Here is a 23,191-nt window from a genome sequence, read left to right as displayed (position 1 = left end):
CACCTGGACCTCAGAAACAAGGCACTTCGAACAAGTTAGGAATCTATCTGCTTCACATTCAGGCCATTCAGAAAGTTGATTTTCCGTCTAATTTGAAAGCTGACGATCCTAACGTGCTTTTGTGTATGGTGTTTGAAATATGAATTAGCATGGTCTATGCTATGCATGAATTACTATGTAAGCTATAATTTTCTTGCACTGTCATTTGTGTGCAGTGCTCATATATGCACATGGATATTCCAGGTTTTCCAACTAATAGATAGCATTTGTTATTTGCTGTATATTTGTGTGTCCAGTGTATGTACTGTAGGTCTGTCAATTGCATGCAAACAAAACATTTATAAAGAACCAATAAAATGTAATAACTCCAAAGTAACATAGGTCACATGGCACATGCAGAGTTGTGTGTGTTATGATGAGGACAGGTTGCAATGATCGCTTAATAAGTATTAAGGGACGGACAGTAGAGGGTTTTTTTTGTCTTGGCTTGCATAGCACTTGCACTAATCTATCCTTCTATAGACTGCTTTCTACTTTGACTAGTTTTGACTAGTTTGACATTAGGGGAAACAGCATGTCACACAAGCCTGTGTGTCCATTCCACACTTTTAGAATCTTTGTGGTCCAGAGAGATTCAGCCTCATCTCTCTCCCACATATGAACGATGTCCTTATCTCTTCTCTTACTGTGCATATGGCGGAGGTTTCCATCTTGTACATGCGTTTAATATGCCATAATTTCCAGTCTCCACAGTAATTGTGCAGCTTTAAGCCTGATTGTCTCTTTTCTTGAGGCTTCAACTATTTGGAGTGTGTTTCAGATTGTCTTCTGCAGCTTAATCTCTGGCATTTCTGTCTCTCTAAGATAAATGTCTTTTGTTGTAGTGTTTCAAATATTTAAGAATTGCACACAAAAAAAAATCCACAGCTAGAATTCTTTCCAGAAACAGGCATCCTGTTACTGTGATTAATCCATAAAATATGTTGTCAACTGTTAGCATGAAAAGTATTTCTTCAGTACAAAGCAGCCTCGGTAGTAATAATTTACGGCAAGTGAGCAACAGTTTCTGGAAATACACATTGCTGCTGAATGTTTTCAATGAAGAAAAATATTATTGTAATTAAAAAAAATTCAATCTGCCCTGTTCGAGTAAGGTGTCTCATTACAAAGCTGTTTTAAGAGTTAGATAAACCTGAACCACATTTAACCCCAACCCCTGAGAGACGGAGAGAAAATGAGAAAAAGATAAAGTTATAAGGAGTGTGTGTTTGTGCATGTAGCCATGTATACATGTAAGTGTGTATGTGTGATTCTGTGTGACTCTGTGTGTGCATGTGTGTGTGCGCATCTCCGTGTGTGTGTGTGTGTGTGTGTGTCTGTGTGAAAATTTACACCTGCTGTTCCTCAGGGGAGTAATACATACTACCATGACACATCTCTCTGAGGAGTTGCTGTATATTGAAATCTGAAATATGTGTCGCATCACGGCCAAAGCACAGAACAATGCCTTTATAATTCGCATGTTATTGATACTACAGGGAGACACAAAGGAACAAGAAGCCAAATAATCACATTATAGGAGATATAAGCTGGGCACTGTTTCACAACAGAGACCTTTCTGGCCTCTCACACGATTGGAACAAAGTCACAGAATGCATTGGTCGATAAAAACGCTGCACTCCGAAAGAGATCAAAGTTTAACCCTATTCTCATTTTGGTTGACATGAAAAATTTTATTTTATTTAGAGTTATTGGCTCTGGGAAGATCAAGAAATTAATAGTCGATAGTCGCTTTCACTTCAGTTTTCCTTAAATAACCACTCTTGTAGAAAGTGGGATTTTCTTGGACACTATTGATACTAGGAGGGTCCACAAGCTAAATTTCAACCCAATCTCTAGTCCCAGGGCAAAAATGACTGGTGGAGAAACAACGCTATGTTGCCCCAGTATCACCAGCACAGAGCTAATAGATAGCAGGTGAAGGATGAGAAAGAGCAATGTCAACACTGCAATCTGAGCTCCCTTTTGGCAGACCTCCAGACTTGCTTAGCTCTTCAAATCAAGTGGTACTTTAGTGCTCTGCAATGCCAACATGTGCATGTAGGGAGGGATCATTGGGAAATGTCTAAATCCATCATTTAGCCTTAAGTCAGCCATTTCATGTGGAACAGATTATCATATGTATGCAGAATATGTGTAGCTATTGGCGTCTTGGCTCTGACCTTGTCACTCCCTGCAAGGATACACCTGACTTGGTTCAGCAAAGATTGGGGAGTGACGATAATAAATTTGACATCATAGAGAGATGTTGGGGTGGAGGTGCAGTTTGTGCCCTCTGGTTAACAGCAGCAACAGTGGCAGAAAGGGCTTATTTCAGAGGTGAACAGTGCAGGAGTAAGCACAGCACATCAATGGAATAAGCATAGATCACTGACATCGTAAATACACCACCGTTGCTGAATGTGCATTGGATATATGTGACTGTAAGTAAAGCATGCTGTTTTGTGTTGGAGTAGTGCACCCTTTCAAACTAACTTGTAGGCTTTGCATTAGTAAAGTAGATGTTTGTAAAAAGGCTTTCTGAGACACAAAGGGTGCCAAGAAGCAGATTTCTCCATAATACAGAAATGCAAATGCCACAACAAAAAGCTCAAGATTCAATTAAGAATGCCTGAAGGTTTCGCAGGGGCTTACAACTTTGAAGAGTGAGCAAGCAAAATCTGAAAGCATTGAGGAATCTAGAATGAGTAACAAACACTATATGGCAAAGTTTTTATATAATAAAGTTCCCACTAACAGTTACACAACAGTATAACTACTGTATCTATGGTTATTTCAAACACAGCAATTTTTTTGATGGAGGAACAGAGAGATTGTGACCAACCTTTAATGTCCAGCTCCATTTTGCTGCTATGCTTGGGATCCATTCGTTCCTTTGGAGGGAAGGGTCCCTGTAAAGGAAATGATCACCTGCATCCTGTAATAAAGCATTTCTGTCCTAATGGGAGTGGTCTCTTCCAGGATGACAGTGCTCCCATCTATAGAGCTCGAGAGGTCACTGAATGGTTTGATCAAAACGTAAAAAAAAAAAACCAAAAATTAAAAATGTAAATCCTGGACCATGGCCTTCACAGTCACCTAATGTAAAATTGAAACCTATTAACCACCACCAAAACACCAAATGAGGTAATATCTATTGGAAGAATAGTGTTCCAGTAAAGTTCCAGACACTTAGAGAATCAATGTGAAGGAGCAAAGAAGCTGTGTGCTTTGCATGTGTAAGTACTGAATGCAAAATGAATTTCAGAATTTCATTACTTCATTCCATATGAAGTTTTTGGAAAGATGTGAGTTTGCTCTCGTAGAATTGAGCTGAAGACATTGAAACATTTAACTTGAGCAACAACTGACATGTATACCAAGTTTGAAGGAAATAGAAAATAAAACCAACAGGACAAGAGTTCTGAGTGAATTCTAAGGTCACTCTGAGCTGTTATACTAACACACCCAGCCACAGTCTGTGCAGAAAAATCCAGAAAATGAGAAAAAAATGGGTACATTCATTTATTTCTACTTCAAGGGTGAGATGATCCCTTTGTAAGTTCAGTGTTTCTGTTTAACAGCTGTCATCATGATGAACACGACAGTATCAGAGAGCCTGAGAGAGAGATGGCATGAGACACAGCATGCATATCTGTTCAGAAAAGGAGAAGAGTCAAGCTATAACTCAAGTTTATTTTGGATGAATGATTGATTTTTTTTCAGATAGCATCAGACTGGTACCAGCCACAGGGTCATCAAATTAAGTTTCCTGGAATGAGGCCACATTGTGGAGCCTCCCTATAGTTAAGGCAGGAATGGAAGTAATTTTATAGACACATGTTCCATACATCATTTTATATGTGGTCCATTTAATCATGGGCATACATTCACCCTTCTTATAGCAGCACTCAGCTCCATATACTCACTGTTAATCTGCTGCCTGCTATCAGAAATAACATCTTTTCGCCTCTTTAGCCTCCTATTTTTCAGTATATATTTGTCCATGTATTTTCAATGCAATAATGTGTTTGTTAAGATTGTTAAGGCTCTGCAAGGAAGGTTTGTGATTTCAGGCACAGCTTGCTCATATTTGTTCCAGAGCAACACATTAGTGCAGTCACACAACAAACTAAAATGCATGTCATTTCAGTAATGTGAATTATGTAACATATAGTATGGAATAGATTCATGGCTCAGAGAAGGAAACAGGCTACAGTGTTTATTTCTCTTGGACTTACCCTACTTAAATCATATTGTGAGCAGAAGGTTTGTGGTGTGCTCATGGGCAGAAGTGGCGGTTTGAAGAGGGATAAACAACGACCTGGCAACAGGGCGACAATGGATGTTCTGGAACAAGTCTGATCCACAGCAGCTCCAACCTTCATTGTGTCCATCAAAGTATCTGGTGACTTTTTTGTCCTGATGGTGTTTTAAAGGTCACCATGTTACTATTATTATTAGGACAAGGATTGTACATTCCCAGTTTGGTAGTAATTTGGCCAGTCGCTGTTAAGACATCTTCCTAAGGACCAACATGTTGACTGACAGACAAAGATGCAAACAATAAAACTGCAGCAACAAAACCACATGGTAGAATCCCTAATATGGACTCAGTCACATCAGATATTTGAACTTTCTGAGGACATTGTCAGTGTTTTTTCTTTCTCTAGTCCTACATATTTTATTGTTTGAATGTGACATCACCATCATTAGTGAAAACGCACAAGGACATGTGAACTCCTGTTCATGGGGACAGTTTTAACTTTAGCTTGGCAGAGGAAATCCAGAACATTTTCATCTGTCTGTGCTCGAGTTACAATGTGTCCCTGTGCTCTCTAATCCACGTGTTTGTCTGGAACATGTCCCGCCTCATAAAGCAGACTATTAAGCACAATCATTCTACTTTGTTGAAAAACCAGAGGGCATACTGATATGAGATGGAAGGTGAAAGTTGAAAAAACACAGCAGAGTTGCTAAATGAATGCAAAGCATGCGCGTACACAGATGTATAATACAGCTTAATGAGATGGATTCCATTCATTTACCTCTTATGCTATATTTTTAGAAAGCCCACAAATCCCTTGTCCTCTCTGGCTGATATCAGGCTGGGTTACAACACAGTTTGATTTAGTTGGATTACTGGATGGGAGATGGCTGTGTCAGCTGGTAGTGGAGGCAGCTACTGGGTTTGCATATGTGTGAGAAATATAATAGTGAAGTATTCACTGACATCATTATGAGCAGACAGTTTAGAGCGATACAGAGATCACGCTGTCTAGACTCTGGTAGTGCTATAATGGGATTCAGCCAGATTACTGTGATTACACTTGTAGTTGTAATACAGGGCAGCTTTCTGGGTAGCCAGAAGGCTTCCATTTCATTCACTGATGTGCCAGATTGAATTCCTCAATGGCTCAGGACCATACTCCATACATGGAGGATTTTGCCTTTTTTTACTCTCCATTAAAGATGCAAGTTTTATCCCAGAGGTGCAGGCATGCAACTGAAAGATCATTGTTTGAAATCATCAGATCATTAGACATGCTGGGAAACACTGGATGTGTAAATAATGTTTTAATTCCATAAATACTGGCAAAATATTCTTCAGCAAAGCATCTTACACCAAGCTTCACAAGTATGGGGAAATATACCCTTTCTCTGTTTCAATTCCAAATGTCTTCAAGCTTCTAGATCAAGTAAAAATAGGTTATGACTACTAATTCTAGCTATATCAACTTCATTAGGATTTGTACGTTTGCTGCTGTTTATGGCACTAAGTCTCATGTGCTCTCTATGTGAAGGGGAAGCTGTCAACAGTTCGAAATCTTTCAAGTCTATTTATCAATTAACTAAATATTTGTATAACACAGAGGTTCATCTTTACCTGATGAGTTATACTGAGTTCCATGTCATTGCATGCTGTAACCTAACACTTTCCATGAGGCAGAATAAAAGACACCCAGTATACTCTTCTCATTTAACAACTCCATTAAAATTTCAGTTTACTGAAATTACTAAAACGCATACTTTCTGGTTTACCCCTGTTGGTATCTAGCCAAAAACAGAAAGTCTGGATTTTCTTTAGCCTTACTTGTACAAGACTAGTGTTAGTGTCCACCAGTATTACCTGAGGACCTCTGGTAATTTGTAATAATCATAGAGACTGTCTGTAATCTTAATTGATTGTGAATCTGCCATGCCCATAATTGCCCTCCATCCATCCAACCATTATAAATACCTGCTTAGTCCTGTAGTGGGTCAGGGGGGCTAGAGCCAATCTTTGTTGACACAACAGGCAGGACACATCCAAGACAAATCTTCAGCTCATCACAAGGCTAAGTAGAGTCAAACAACCATGCACACTCACACAAACACCTACAGCAAATTTAAAATCACCAATTAACCTTCCACATATGTGTTTGGACTGAGGGAGGAACATGGAGCCCTGGGAGAAAACCCACACTGAGAACATGCAAGCTACAGGCTCTGCAGGCAGGTTTGAACACAGATCCTTCTAGAGCTAACCACTGAACCAGCATGCTAACCTAAACTTATTACCAAACGTAAATTCCAAACTTGGGGGAATTTTTAACACAAATGAAGTCCCGAGGTAATCCTAGTCTACTAATAATAGGACTTTTGTCTTGTTTTTGCAATATGTTTGGGATTGGTTCAACCTTGCCATGTACAGTAATGTAGCTGAAAGGAGCTGCATTGAAGTTGAAAGCTGTAACACTGCATTTAGATATGCTGCAACCTTTTAATAGATACAACCAAACTAGAAGGAAACACAGCTTACCTGCAGAAGGAATAATTGCTTATTGTCGTGCTTTCTCACTGTCAGTCAGGTTTCCTATAACCGATATCATTAAAGTGATTGACACAAAAACACTTACTGATACATACTGATAAACCCTTTGTTGTGTAGCTCTGCAGAGATAAGGCTGATGCTACTCCAGACAATTCACAAACCCTACTATCAGTAACTGAGTAACTGAAATCATTTTCCACTGATGAAACAATCTTCATAAGAAATGTTAACAGCTACAGTTCATACTCCAAATTATTATAGTGATTTTTTATTAATTTTGTTGGTCCAGTAGCTCTTCTAGCAAAGACTGATATAAATAAGTGACAAAGGAAGGTAAGACATTTAGCTCAAGATCATAGGTTTTCACAACTTCAGTTGCAATTTTTACATTTTACATTTGTGACAATCTCCAGGTCTTTGAGGTTGGGAAGCTTCCTTGAAATGTATCTGGCCTTCAGTTCCCTCCACAGATTCTTGTCTAAATTTAGGTCAGGCCACTACAACATGTTGATATTGTTTCCTGTTAGCAATTTCTTGACAAGTTTAGATGTATGTTTCAGATCAGTGTCTTGTTGGAAGGTCAAGTATTACCCAAGTTTTTCTGAAAATTTTCTGATGTTTTCCTCCAGAATCATAATGGCATCCTCTTTCCTCATGCTGCTGTTTACTTTAACAGGGCTGAAAAACACCTCCAAAGGAATACAGTTCCATCACAATGTTTGACCACTGAGAGGGTGTTCCCAGGGTTGAATGATTTTTCTTTCTTTGAAATGAAAGACAGTGATTTTTTTTGTTTTAATTCCTTGTTTTTTGGGCACCTAAAGCCAAACTGTGGTTGGTCACTCTTAGGCTGTCTATAAACTCAGATTTAAAAGGGAGAGACTCACATTCTCATGTGCACTAATGTGCACTAACATGTACTAACGTGGCAGCTGGACTGCCAGCAAAACAGAGAAATGAGAGGCTTCGATCACAACACACACAGGAGGCCCTGTGACTTCATTCTGTGCTACAGATACTGTTGCTCGTATTCTATCTTTACATAGAATAAAGCTGTTTCTGCTATATTAATCTTTAAATTCTTGTATATACAAATTTCAAGGCTCAAGAAAACGCGATATTGATCTAAAATTAGCATCAAGACACTTTCGCACAGGGATGACACTCAGGTGAGTGACTTGAAGTGACTCTTGCCAGCAAAGGTCTTAAGTTTGTTAAATAGGTCATCCAGCTTCCTATGTCTCTCCTGCATTCTCACTGGACAGCCTGTATGCCACTCAAGAGAAGAGGTAAACAGAGTTAAGGCAGTTGAGACAGTCACTTGGGAAATGACATAAAGTCCCAGACAGTGCCCCAGTCTGGCTAATTCACTTTAGAGATGTCTATGTCCTACATGTCATGTTCTAGTGTCAGTCCTGTTTACTCTGTTTCAATAGCTGTCCCTACATTATGGCTCCAAGCTTTATGGAGAATAGTATGTCTTTGCTTTCCAAAGCAACTGTTTTGCCACTATAAAAGATCTTTTGTCCTCAGTTTTTGTCCTTAAAAAACCTAGCAACACACAACACAGCATATGTGGGCTTAGGTAATGTGATAGGAGGCTTGTGTTTGCTTTGAGAATGCATATCAGTTACCAATAGGGACTCGTTTAGTCACTGCAGGTTGATCTCTCTCAGACATCAATCAAAACGAGCCCTCAAGATATTTTTTCTACCTACATACTTCAGATGTAAATGTTCCCCAAACAACACCAGTTAAATAGCATGTCTGTACAGGTGTACATAAGACTGAATGACATAAACCGTGGTCATCTGGGACCTTGACTTAGATGGTTTTAAGTGCACTCTCGAGCAAATCCCCATTGTCACCGCTTCAGATACTAAAGGTTGTTTTTACAGTAGGTCTGAGACTGTTGACAACACAAGGGCTGTTGTCTTTCATCATCACTCAGCTGCCTGAGAATGATATGCTCCCCCTCCATCAGTCTGTCACTTCTAGGCTCATCTAATGGTACATCAAAGCACCTTTTCTTAATCACCAAAGCAGCAGTGAGGGACCACAACAAAAGCAAGAAACAGTGGGGAAACTCCCCAACCTCTGACCTTCTCCCTTATGAGATTCCCTATGAGGAATTAAAGCTTTCAGATGTAGCACACATGAACCCTTTATTTCAATCCCACCTCCCCAAGCCCCTGCCCCATGAGTTTTGCTTGCATGTAACTGTAGCCATTCCTACGATAGGGGCCGTTGCAGGAAGCAAGGTGGGGTCATTCATGGCAACTGGATCATATCTGAGAGAGAACCAGTGAACCTCTAGAGACCACAAGCTGCAGATTTCAGAGAGAAGTGGAAGGCATTTAGTCCAAGTCCAATTTCCTTGTCTGTCTTGATGCTTGAGTTTCCCAGACGGTTTGGTCATATGGGAAACACAGCCAGGTCATACATCGAGGGGAAGCATCAAGGTAACCAGTCATGGAGTTTACTATGTAATATATCACAGGCTCATTATGGTAAAAGCAGAGACAGGAAGACATGTCAAAAAGATAGGCCTTGATGTCATACATCTGCATAGCGTTAAGGTAAGAACATTTAGACAGGTGTCTGAAGCTGTCACATAAAGTTCAGACTGGAAAAGTAGACACTAACTGCCTTACAATGTTGCAAGAAAACATTTGCTACACAATCTGTGTAGTAGCAACAGTTTGCCACATTGTATAAGACTCCAAATCAAGTGGAACAAGTGGTGGGAAGTCCATTTACATCAAGTACCACTGAACGATGATGTACAATTTTGAGATACCTATATTTCAAAGTTTCCATTATGTCTTATTTACATTACATTTCTATGACATATTTGTTTTACAGACTAAATGTTCAACAAATACTCAATTTATGAAATATGACTACATTTTGTTTTATAGATTAAACTACTCAGTAACACATACAGCAGTTATTAGTTCCATCTCACCCAGCTACATTACAGTGCTGCTTACACACAAAATATAAATGAGATACCTTTAAAATGTAATTCAGTTCAATTCACTTCAATTTTATTTATATATCGCCAGTTACAACTGTGTCAAGATACTTTACAGAACCCATATGTTTGAACCCCCAGAGCAAGTCCTAAGGTGACAATGGGAAGAAGAAACTCCCTTTTGAAATGTACAGTATAACAATAACAAACAACACCAAAAAAAAAATTGTTAGTTTCCACTTCTTAAATGCTGTTTATCTTTATTGTGTATCATCATAAATATTAGAACTCTTGGTTGAAGCCCACAATCATTTTGTGTCAAATTGGGCTTTGGGAGCATACAATATGCAAACTTTTTAGTATTCTATAGGACATTTTGGACTTTTAACAACTTTTCACTTCACTTACAATAAATAGATATAGTAGAGACAGGTGACTGATTGGAGATCCCCAAACTACATGGCCACTCTGAACTGTTCACTATTTTTGACTGAACTGACTAAACTGGTAAACCGAAAAGATGTAGTCTATTGTCCAGTAATCAAAACTATTATTTATTACAGGTCTATAATAAATGCAACACACTTTGTGACTCACATAGAATCAGACATTATAATGGACAATTGCAGATTCAGAAGAGTCACAGGGTAACTAGGGAATCGAAAGAGTTACAAAAAGGAAGACTAAAAACAGGCAACGTGGGAGAGAGATGTAGAGATGAGGGAGAGTTTATTCCTTTCCCCTCATCTGCTGTCCTTTTATTCTCTAAGGCTCAGACCAGCGATGTGTATCTGGATCTGGCCTGCATATTTTGGACGGATCCCTCCCTGGTTCCTCAAACTGCCCCTCTGTGTTTAAGAAAGCTTGAAAGAGAGCTGATAGTATTCAAAGTACCATGACAAGAGAGTGACGCACACAGTCACTGAGCTTTATCTCAACATCGGCAGCTGGGAGCGCAGCTTCAACGCATGCCCGTCGTCTCACGTTTCTGTAGCAGCAGTCCCAGATGCAAACCGGACCATGAAAGGCGCTTCATAGGTCAATGGCTAGGTGATTTATGAGACAGTGCAATACCACACAATGACTATACACTGCACTGTGTCACCTGAAGAGATGCCTTAGAGGTCTTGAAATTTCATCAGCTGCATCTGTGCCATACCCCTAAGTTAGGGATAGATAAGAAGACTTACTATAAAATGCCAACTCTCAAACAAAGCCATGAGAACTGTCAGATGATAAGTTCATTATGATAATGTGACAAGTGGTTGGTCTAATTTCAAACAGATTGTGAGAGTCATAGAACAACAGGATGTAAGCTGTAATTTAGACCAACCAAGACGCTTTCCTGTAGTACTGTTGGAAAAACTGGCAAACAACCTCCGCAAAGTTATAATCTAGGAATTGAGCGGATGTCACTAAAGAGGCCTTAGGTGAAGATTTATGTCTATCTTTTCCTCGCTCATATCAGCCCACACATCAGTGAGCATTGCTGGGAGGTCCTTCACATACAAGAAGGCTATTGCTTCACTTGCAGTTTTGTTACCAATGATTATGTTTGCTTGATATGTTTGTTATCTCCTATTAGGTATAATAATTCAAATGTAATATGTAGTTTCTGCCTGTCTGTGTCTGTCACTATACCAGGTTGTGATGGTTTTGTTTTCATTTCCCTCATTTTGTGTCTCATTGTTTCATTGTGCTCAATCTGGATCTCTGTGGTCATTTGGCATTGTTGCCTTTTATTCTGTAGACTGTACTCTCTACATTGTTGTAAATGAAGGCTTGCCTTCAATGATTCCTCAAAGTCTAAATAAAGACTGAATAAAGGTTGAATGAATAAATGGATGGGTGGGTGGATGGCTGGATGGATGGATGGATGGAGGATGGATGGATGGATGGATGGATGGATGGATGGATGGATGGATGGATGGATGGATGGATGGATGGATGGATGGATGGAAAAATGCAGGAATGAATTACTAAATTAATCTGGCATTTGGTTTTAGTCATTTTGTGTGTTCTTAGTCACTGTGAAACTACAGATAGTCCTAGAATAACTGAAAGCAAGAGAACTAGACAAATTCAAACAAAGCCTTCCTTCTCACCTCCACACTCTGACCACTTGCGTGCTTGAAGTAGGTGTGATGGCAAGACTGTACTTTCTGAAGACTGCATGCTGACCAACACAGCAGCCCAAGTCCAACACTGTAATGGCATGTGTCAAGCACATGAGTATACTGGTTGGTTTCTTGGTCTCAAGGCAAAATATAATGAAGCTGCTATGTGTAGCCTGCATGCACTGCATTTAATAGGCTTAAATGTGTGTAAAAGGTATGTTGCCTATAAAATAGGTATCATTTATGACTCATAGACACTGGAAAGAATAGTAGATTTCATAGGGGCCCTTTGCTTATTTTAGCCTAGGACCTCTTTGCAGGCCGTTCCATCATTTCATTAGCAAAGACTGAGAAGAAGTGCAGAGTGGTTGTGCGACACTATGCAATCTGTACATTTGAAATCTGTGTCTTACAACATGTCAGCATGGCCTGAGTGGCTAATACAGAATGTGAGCCATGTGACAGTAATTTCTGTTTGCACTAAACCAGAGACTACTGCTGCATATCAACACTCTCTTACTCACCAAGCACATTTCCTATATGACAATGAAATGTCAAATGACTGAGCTTTCAAATTCTTTTCATTACCTCACATTAGTGTGAGGTAGAAATGTTTTGCATATTGTATAAGTGACAATTCTTGTGTAAGATAGTAGCAGCAGTGCCAGACATGAATAATAACAACAGATAGGATAAAGCCGACAGTAACTGTTGTGGCCAGATAGAATGAACCAGAGTAATGTTGGCCACCTTATCTTAAACCCTATCCTTTCTAAAATTGTTATCATAAACATACTGTAATACTGAACCACTTCAAACAATGATAATTCTTTCAAATTGCAAATTAGAACTAGAATCATGGGATGTCTATATCTGTTAAAACAAGCAAATGTTGGCCTGAAGTCACCACAAAATCATAAGCAATTAGCAGATAATCGTTTCATTTCAAAAGTTGTTGATACAGACATTAGGCAAAAACAGGTCACTGGTTCCTCCTAGTGTTCACTACTGGTAATTCACCTGACACTTGTACACAACTTGAAGTGAGAATCTTCACTCAGCACAAACTGTAAAATCCCATTTATTACTTCTATTAAAAAAACACTGGCTCCAGCTGTAAACCTTTCTCTAATGTGTGATTTTGTTACTCGTCTTTACAGTAACAGCAGGGGAACTTTTACTGGCTCATTTGGAGACATCACAGAACTCCCTCACTAATTCCTCCCCTGAGAAAGACTGTTAATGTGTGATTAGTGGTTGGGGTGTGTGCTGACGTCTGATACTCTTCCACAAGCTCTGTGCCGCACGCTACCGTGACTTGGAGAGCCAGACTGGGCCATGAGTCAGAGAAGACAAGGCACTTGTGGCCTGCTACACCGCCAGCTCACTCAGCCCACTGTGATTGCTGTGGTGAGACGTAGCCTGGCAGCTACTGTATCTGCAGCAATCTGCGGTCTGCAGTCTGGATCTCAAGTGACCAGAAATAGTTTCTCATAGCCCTCAGTGGTGAGATGAAGGAAAGTCCCAGACAAAGTCATATCCGAGAGAAGCAGCCCTGTAATTCTTCTGGTAGAAGGAGATAAAATAGGAGCAACTCATTTGGCATTTGAAGTCTTAAAATTTAGACATGACTTGTTTCCACCTGCTGAATTCTCGAAGCCTCAAACAATGACAATTTCTGACCGCTTCTTCTAGTGAGGCCAACAAAATGCCAGGCCCGGATGTTATAGACCGGGTCCTTTGAGGTTGACCATGAGTCACTGAAAGGGGACAACACCCACCCTCCCACCTCTTTCAGTTCCCTCCCACAGCTTTGAAGTGGTGGCAGATTGTGCACAAACAACATAAACCTTCCTGCGACAAACACTGTGATTTACTACCCAAGTCAAGGAAATGGCCACTAACACAGTTCCATTCAGTTTATAGGGCTGTTTTGCAGCTTTCGTACCTCCGGACGGACGATCTTTTGTCATAGCCACTTTGAGAATGCTGGAAATGAGGATTCCCAAAGAGAAGGGAGAAACAAATGCCAGGTCAGGCATCTAACTGAGGCGAACAAGCTGTAGGACGGCTTTGTCGCAGCTAAACTCATACTCTCACTGTTGTGGTGAAGACACTCACTGAAGCCTAAAGCAATTTTTGTTCAAAAAAGGAACCTTATTCTATTTTTTTTCACAACAATATTCTAAAAATTTAACAATCCTTATTCACTAATCTGCTATATAGGTTTGATATTTTTCTCATCATGAAACATACAAAGTATATATTTAAAATTTCACTTCAGAGCACACTGTTAGTAACTGTGCGGTACAGAGTAACAGTGCATTGTAGCTAATTGCACTCATTTCAGGGTAAATATTGTCCTCCCCAACAGTTATTTTACACCTGTAGTTACTTTAGCAATTGTACAGAACATGTGATCAGTTCCAAATATTTATCATTCACAATATTATGCATTGTTAAACATTAACTACCTAGCAAAAGTAAAAATAAATTCTTGTCAATCAGCAACAACATAAGAATTCTGTTTACACTTAAATCATCCCAAATAATTCAACTATATTATGAGCATTTGTGCTTTTGGTGTAGTACAAACCGTGTGTAGCACATAGCAATTCAACAAGTATGCATCACTATAGAGGACACAAGAGGTATGAAACTACTGTTTTGCTGTGTACTCACTCTAATTACAAAGGAACAAACTGTTGGTGCTATATTGTTGATGTTAAATGAATAACATTGAAACATGAGGGTTTGTTCTTTCAAACATTGTTAGCCCAAATACAGGTTGGTGAGTGCTAAGGACTGAGGTATATTCTGATAAATAATGCTTCAGTAGGATTTTGAATGCAGGACTTGTACTTGACATGGACTTTTCCATTGCGGACTGATTATCTGATTATCACAGATTGCTCCGTGTCCCACTTTGCCAAAACATTGAGTCATCATGCACAACTCCATGACCCCAGACCTTAACAAATTGCAGTTGCTTTAATTTTCATCAATTTTCTCTGAGACAGCTGACAGATTTGTGCATGAAGGATTGATCTTTTCCATTCAGGAGGCTCCTGTATTCTGACCAGACTGTATATGCCCTTAAAATCCAGTCCACTGTCATTTTTTAGTGGGACATGACATATTCAATGGCTAAAATCAATTTCTAAAATAGGAGTAGCATTGTTGAGTGGCAGCTGAGATTTCTTAGAATAGGTTCTGGTGTCACTGACACGTTATTTACTCTCTAATTTGCAGTTTGGATTTTGTCAAAAGTCATGGCTAGAAGGTCATTGGTTCAAATCTCGGCCTGGGGGCTTTCTGTGTGGAATTTGCATCTTCTCCCTGTGCCATGAGATATGCTGTGGTTAACTGCTCATTTAAAAATGTCTGTAGGTGTGAACATGTGTTTGGTTGTCTGTTCTATGTGTAGCCCTGTGATAGACTGCTGACCTGTCCATGTGTCCCCTGCTTTCACCCTAAGTCAGCTGGGATAGACTCCAGCATCCCCATGAACCTACAGAGGATTAAAACAGTGTATAGATAATGGATGGATGGATGGATGGATGGACTGGATTTTATCAAAAGTAAAATTGTACATTTTTGTTGCAGTCTTTCAGATCTCACACCAGCCTAGTGATGGTAATACTTAGATCTACTCTATTTTAAAATTATGTTGAATATCTTACATGAGCACTTGTTAGTTCATTTTGGCCTTACAGTAGTGGAGCTCTGATTTGAAATTTCAAACTGTCATTTCAAACAGCTAAGAGCTATAGGGATTAAAAGTGTTAGTGAAACTGATGTGCAACCCATCAAAATTGTTCTTACCTGTATTTGAAGAGCTTGACTTGGTAATTAAAAGTAAACATTAAAACTTTACTAAGTCATCTCCACTCAAATCCTAAATACTTTTAGCTTCAGTGGAAATAGACTACCCATAGTGTAATGTATGTAACCTAACAGAAAAGCCATGTTTTGGACAAAACAAAACAAATCAACGAACCTCCTTACCTAAGAAAAAGTACCAATACAGCAATGTAAAAAATACTTTAACAATTAAAGCATTATTAAGATTAATAAACAAACAGCAACGCCAAGAATATTTGTCTTTCATAAAGCTGTAGTAGGAGCCACTATTTCAGCATGAGTACCAAACACTAAATGATGAAAAAATGTGCCATAATTTCTTTGTACAATTTGTTATAGACACTAGCTGTCATCAGAATCAGCTCCACTGAACAAAGATTGAAAAATATATAGCTGTGTGCAGGCACGAGACACGAAAAGACAAATTGCTGCAAACAATTGCCTGTGCAGTGCAATAGTAGCAGTAGTAGAACAGTTCTCTATGTCTACATAATTATGTCTGTTGATGAATTGATTTTTATGTACAGTGCATACAGTGTTGAGAACTCTAAGCAGCCACTTTAAAAATTAGGTTCATAACATTGCACAATGTGTTCCATGATAAAATAGATATTAAAGGTGGTATTGAAAGCTCATATTATTATATTCTAAAATTGAGAGTTATTTCAAGATATTTGTGTCTTATAAACAGTTCAATTATGGACAGTTATGAAGCATACCTTTTTTAACAACTAGAAGCAAAATTCTTCTAAGATTTAGATTGTGTGAGTAAGCTTTTACTGACTGTGCTTTTAACATTAAACAAGCTGCAGTATTTTACATGATCATTAGATGGCAGCATTTTCTAAGGAATTCAAAGCACTGCTCACTATAACTCGGTGTGTCAATGGGTTCCTTTTTAAAATGTTATTTGTACAGAATGGCTACGGAATTTAGGGCCAGTAAAATACAGCTTAAATTGACCTCGGTTCAAAATACATTTTGAGGGGTCACTTGATGCTTTAGTGGCACAAAGTGATTACTATATTCTTGGTTTTCCCTCAGAGTTTGACAGTTTTGTGAGGCATTAAATACTTTTACTTCTTTATGCCTCTAAAAAATGCTTCAAATTATGCAATTTAGAAGAAAAAACTATTGTCAACAGTGAGGACATAATGTACAACATGATTAAGGGTCAGAAAGAAGGGTTGGGTAAAACATGTCCTGTATTTAAAAAAATAAAATGATTAAAGTGTTAAAATATTTTATTTCATACATGTAAAATATAGTATTTAATATCTCATATAATACCATCTTACCATATCTGGACAACACAGAGAAAGGTTTGCTTTGGTTTGAAGCTTGCTGCCCTGAGAAAACGCTGCCACGCTGTGAAGGGCACAGAGACTCTGACTGAACAGACTGTCAGGAGCTCAGTGATGGCTAGATAAGAGGACAAAGTGGCCTCTGTACTCCAGCAGAGGGCTGCCTCACTTACCTCGCTTACCTCATCCACCCTGCACGATGAGAGTAAAGTCAGTCTTGCTTTATGTAGGGAGTAAGGGTAGCGTATGTTGCGTTTTTCACAGTTTGTAAGGCCTGTTGAGCATATTAGTGATTTAGATCAAACACAACTGGTCAGACTTTTAAAAATTCCTTAAAGTCTGTCGTTTCAAGCTAAACTATTTATGTGAACAATATTATTCAAAAACAACAACCACAGATTGTCTGTATGGAACATACAACTTTTGCTGAAACTGTGTTGTGGTGATAGTGGAGCTCAGCAGCAACAGTAATACACAGTCCATATCATTCTAACTATTTGGACAATTTCAAACTTTTTGTTCTTCAGACTCTATACTTCCACATATTCATAGCCATATTAAAGAGCAAAGTCTAACCTTTAATTTAAGGAGGTTTACATCAGTACAGACAAAACTTTTGGAAGATAAACCCTTTATAACACATAGCACCCGGAGTTTAAGCATTCAAAAATGACTGGACAGATTCACATGACATTTAATAAAATCTTTTAATATATAATATGCTGCGTAATTTATAGAAAATTCTTTACAGTCAGTGACTCCCTGAAGTGTTGAACCCACAATCAGCAACACCTTCACTGATTCACGTGATTTTGGCAAACCAACCGCCTGTAATATCTCTCTGATCACCTTTTTGAGCTTCATTATTTTCTTGATGTTCATGGTTATCTGTTTATGCCTGACATTGCACTCTCAACCAACTCTCAGATTTGTGAGATCCTTTGTACATGTATTCCATAATTTACCCCTACTCAAATTAGTACCAAGAATTTAACTGGAATGTAGTGCAGAAGACAACCTGAAGAGCAAGAAATGGTCTGGACTGTAAATTTTTTTTGAAAAAAATGCTTTTGAAGTTAAAACGGCAATTAGATTTTTTTTTGTTGTTGTTGAAAAAAAGGAGTTCAAGAAGGCTTACTGGAAAGCAACTGGACTTCTCTTTCAGGTTTTTGAAGATGTTTCAACTCTCATCCAAGAGACGTCTTCAGATCACTTTATGCCATGGCTCTTGATAAGCCTTTACTGTTTTGTAATTAGCCTGGGAAAATCACAGAAAAAGCATGTGAACAATGGCCAAAACAATGAAACTGAAGCATCAAGCCTTAAAATAATGAATCATTTACCCAACAAATTATTGAATAAATACTAAAAACAATTAAAACAGGAAAAAAGACAAATCTGCTAAAACATTCACCATATCAAAAATGACAAAGCAATACTATATGGTAGAATGATAACTAAACTAGCAATATGTGCAGCACTGTCATGACACAATCTGATGTACTGGAACTTAGATCCTGACCACCAGATCTCAATGAAATGTGTTTCTTATTATTAATTAATTTAGCAATGAGTTAATTTGAACAATATGTGACTCATAAGCATTTGAGTAAAACCGAGTTGCACCATCACAGTCTGCAGATGTTATCTCAAAAGAATGCACAAACTACTATGATCAAACTTTAGCCTAATGGCCAAACCTCAAATCACTGACATGGCTTCTCTTCAGCTCCTCATCACTATTCCCTTTCCCTCTTGGATTCTTTCTCCAAAGGCTTTAGTGTCAATGCAGTTATATTATTCTATTGCAATCAGAAAAAAAAGCCCAACAAGCTCATTAAAATTCCTGCCTGTAAGACTGTAGTAGCACAGGGGAGAGGGCCAGTGAGCCTGACACTGGCATTCACCCTCTTTTGAGGACGTGCACAGGCACAGAGACACAGGGAGTCACAGAGGCCGCTCATGTGTACAGGCAGGTTTTGAGAGTGGGCACTCAGGCATGATGCAAGCACAGAGAGAGACAATAGGTGGCAGCACCTCGAGCCCTGAAACCAGCCAGGCCTGACAATCCTTCTGTGACTCAGACTCTATTCATGCTCTCCAACTATACACCTCTTTTTTGTCTCATATCTCAGCTGCAGAGCTGAACAGGTGCCATGGACTGATCTGTGTGGAGGTTACATGTGATGTCCTTGCTTGTGTGCATTTCTCCCACAAATGAAAGACTCTGTGCTTCATGCAGGTCTTTGTCTCCTTGTAGTTAAGTTGTAATTGACAGGTCTTCTAAAACCGTGAAAGCAATGAAGAATAAATAAATCAGTGAGTTAGCCTCATACAGTACTCGTCATCATTTCATTCTGTTTACCAGTTATCAATGGATTTACTGAAGTACTGTGTGGGGTACTTGTGTACTATGCTATCTTATTTTCTTCTGATATTTCACCACATTTTATCTTTGGCATTGTTATGGGCTGTCCATAAAAAAAAACACTGAAAATAAGCTCCGCCTTTGTCTGCTATTACATTCAAAAGCTGCTTACCAGTGAATGCATAATGACACATCATAGCAATCCAGTAGTGTCCAGAAATAAAAGCTGTTGTGTTGAGTTACGACTGATTGTACATGTGCATCAAATAAAGAGTAAAACAAGGTAGAGTTGTTAGTTCTGTGAGTGTTTTGGACTAGCCATGTCTCCATATAATTGCAAATGTGGAGTAAACTTTTGAAATGTGGCCAAAAAAAAATTATCGTTAGGATAGGAATCGCATTAGGCTTGTATTAGGTTTGTTTCCATCACCTGCTTTAGAGCAAATAAACCAAACTGTGTAGCCTTGTCAGAAGGTGGAGGTATAGGCTATGTTACACATGGCTGTAATAAACAGAGTAGAAGAAGAAGAAACAAACCAACCTGTGTCCTCAGCATATATGAGAGAAAAATTAAGTGACGTCTTCAGGAATTATTTTCTCTTGCACAGTTTGTAATTATCTTATCATGTGAGCTAGTACCGGCCGTACCTCATGGCGTCAGGAGTCTCTAGTAGCATGGAAGTGTGTTAAATGTCTGCTAAGTCAGAACTTAACTGGAGAAGGTGTTTCCATCACCTATGAAGTGCATTAACTCTTTCTTGAAAAAGTCAAAAGTCATCTCAAAGTGAACAAAAGTTTTGACAAAACTGTAAATGGATTGTAACTGTGTTGTGTTGATGGCAATACCTCAAAATATGCATTAAAACATGCTACAGACACATGGTTATTGTTTTCGTGTGATAAAAACAATCCTTTTTAATGAAAAAATAGAAGACCATTAAACCGACATGTTGCATGGTGCCGATGCTCTGAAGATCTGTGTTGTACACTGTAGCTACTTGTGTGGCTTTCAGTGCCTTGGTTTAGGAATGTGTACTGTATAGTATGTTGGAGGCAAAGACTTGTTTTCTCTGGAACAACTGCCAGCTAACTGCCAGAGATCATAATATGTGGATGTGGTATTATACTGCTACATAATCTAATGGGGACAACTGAAATTTTGTGACGCATAAATGTGAAACAACTTATCTATTATCTGCACTTTTGTTGTGCAAAATGTAGGACTTGTACCTGAGTATTTATTGTAATATTAGTTAGCTGGGTTACCAGTCAGGTAAAGTGGTAACCATTCAGGGCCTAAAGATGTCTTTGGGCTTTAACATCTGCTTTGCTGTAATTGGCTTTGATTTAAGTTCATTGAAATTTAATTCAGATATGTATCATTAATAGCACAAAAAGGCCATCAGGTGGGTCCTGCTTCATTACAACAATCTAAATCTACTGTTTGGTGTTTGTATGTTGCAAATCAATGACTCCACTTAGTCAAATTACCACTTAGCAAATTTCAAGCCATACAGTATGTTTGTGCACAAAATCTGCACTTATTGCACAGATGAAGAGGAATGAAATGTTACAGGAGGCTCTTTATTGATGTTGTGCCCATGCGTCTGGCTACTCTTTCATCAGGAAAGCATCTTGAAACGTCTGCCATCACTGACAGTTACTTCCAAAACAAATAACATCTCATCAGTATGATCCACATGCAGTCACTGTCAAGCTAAGTTCACATCATGAAATTATTAATAATTCATAAAATACACATCACTATTCATAAGTGACCCTAACATCAGGCTATGTCATAATGTAGTGCATTTCAAAGATGGCTAGATTATACAATATTGCACTGAAACAACAGCAGAGTTAGACCCCAGACACACAGTCTCATTAAATGCCTGTAGTAAATTACACCATGTACCATAATATATAGAATACTTTATAGGCTGCACAATGGCATGATGTGACTGAAACGTGGTACCATCCATGTATGGTGCAGAATAACGAGTTTAAAAGCACAATATTCAAAGTCAATACTGTAACATTACTTAAATCTACAGATCAGTTTAGTTAACATACTGTGAATATTAGTGTAAATATAAAGTCAAGTCAGGCCTACAGGTAGAATTTAGCCAAAAATATTTCCTCATGTACTGTATTTAGATTTGAGGTATTTCCATACCCACTGGAGTCAGGAGCATTAGTGTATTGTCTCAGTTTAAGTGCAATGGAGTCAAATGACTCCACTGCAGAAAATGAGAGTTGCCTGTCCTGTGGCTTCAGTCATTTAGATTTTTAATTGATATTGTGTGACTTTTGTGTTTTAACATATTAATTCAGATCCAAATTAGTCTGTTAAGTACTAAAGTTACACAGCAGTTTAACCAGCAATCCCCTGTCCTGCAAAGTCAACTTATTGTTTTTGCCAGAAATAGATATAGCAATACAAAATGTTCAGTTCCCCATCGGAAAGAGCTGTCTCACAGCAAAGCTAAAGCAGTAAATATATATATATATATATATATATATATATATATATATATATATATATATATATATATATATATATATATATATAAAAATAAAAATACACTTATAGATAGAATTTACCACCAGCTATATATGTAGTAAATTTAATGCCAGAGCCGTACACCATAGCAGTAAACTATAATTAGTTTCCATGTTAGTTGTACTTTGCATGTATCATCTGTCTTATCATGCATGTATTATACTGTGTGTTTTATGGTCCCCCCACAATAGAGCCGGGTTCTGCTCGAGGTTTTTTTCCCTGTTAAAAGGGTGTTTTCCTTGCCACTGTCACCTTTTGGCTTGCTCTGGGGGTCAGGCATATGGGTTCTGTAAAGCGTCTTGAGACAATTTGACTGTAATTGGCGCTATATAAATAAAATTGAATTGAATTGAACACTGCATTTCATCAATGTTAGCTAGAATCTGTTTTGCTACTGACCACGCCCACAGCAGTTCACCGTCTAGCCTCCATGCTGCTACCTCTGTCTGCTTCTCCAAACTGAGGACGTGCTGACCATCATCTACTTTGGGTGATACAATAGTTATGAACATTGGCCGGTGTTTGGCTAATGTTATACTTGCTATGTCCATGAAAACGTGAGGGTCTGCATTACATTAATTTTGTCCTCATCCCAAGTCTGCAAGAGTTCACATGGACCCCTCTGTGGTTTGCACACAATATGCACAATGACTACACAGCAAGGGCATTCGTGCTCATGCACAGGAGGAGCATGCATGTAGAGAATACATAGACACAATTTACTGTAAAGAAAGGAGTCCTCCAAGTGCACTACAAAAGTATTACAAGAAAAGCACTCAGAGGGTGCAGTACTCCACCAAAGCTGCACTGTCTTTGTATCATTTCCGACGGCTGAAATCTTGAAAAAATTTGCGGCAGCAATCACGACAACATAGAATGTGGCTATTTTATATTGATATACCCACAAACAAAATGACCTTGCACTGAGCACAGGTGTGTGTTATGCATGTGTATGTTATGTACGGATACCGAATCGCATGACCTAAATATGTAGCAGGTGGGTGAATTGATGGGACTCGGAAACACCCCCACAATTTAATCAGTTGTTCCTTGTATCATTTCCGACGGACAAGTCCCGATAAATTCGTAGTGGTGAATGTGTTGTACGATCCCAATCATTTGATCATCAGCAGGTAGGTGATGTA

Source organism: Amphiprion ocellaris, chromosome 11, assembly GCF_022539595.1.
Source record: "Amphiprion ocellaris isolate individual 3 ecotype Okinawa chromosome 11, ASM2253959v1, whole genome shotgun sequence".
Classification (NCBI taxonomy): domain Eukaryota; kingdom Metazoa; phylum Chordata; class Actinopteri; family Pomacentridae; genus Amphiprion; species Amphiprion ocellaris.
Note: the sequence above shows the minus strand (reverse complement) of the source record.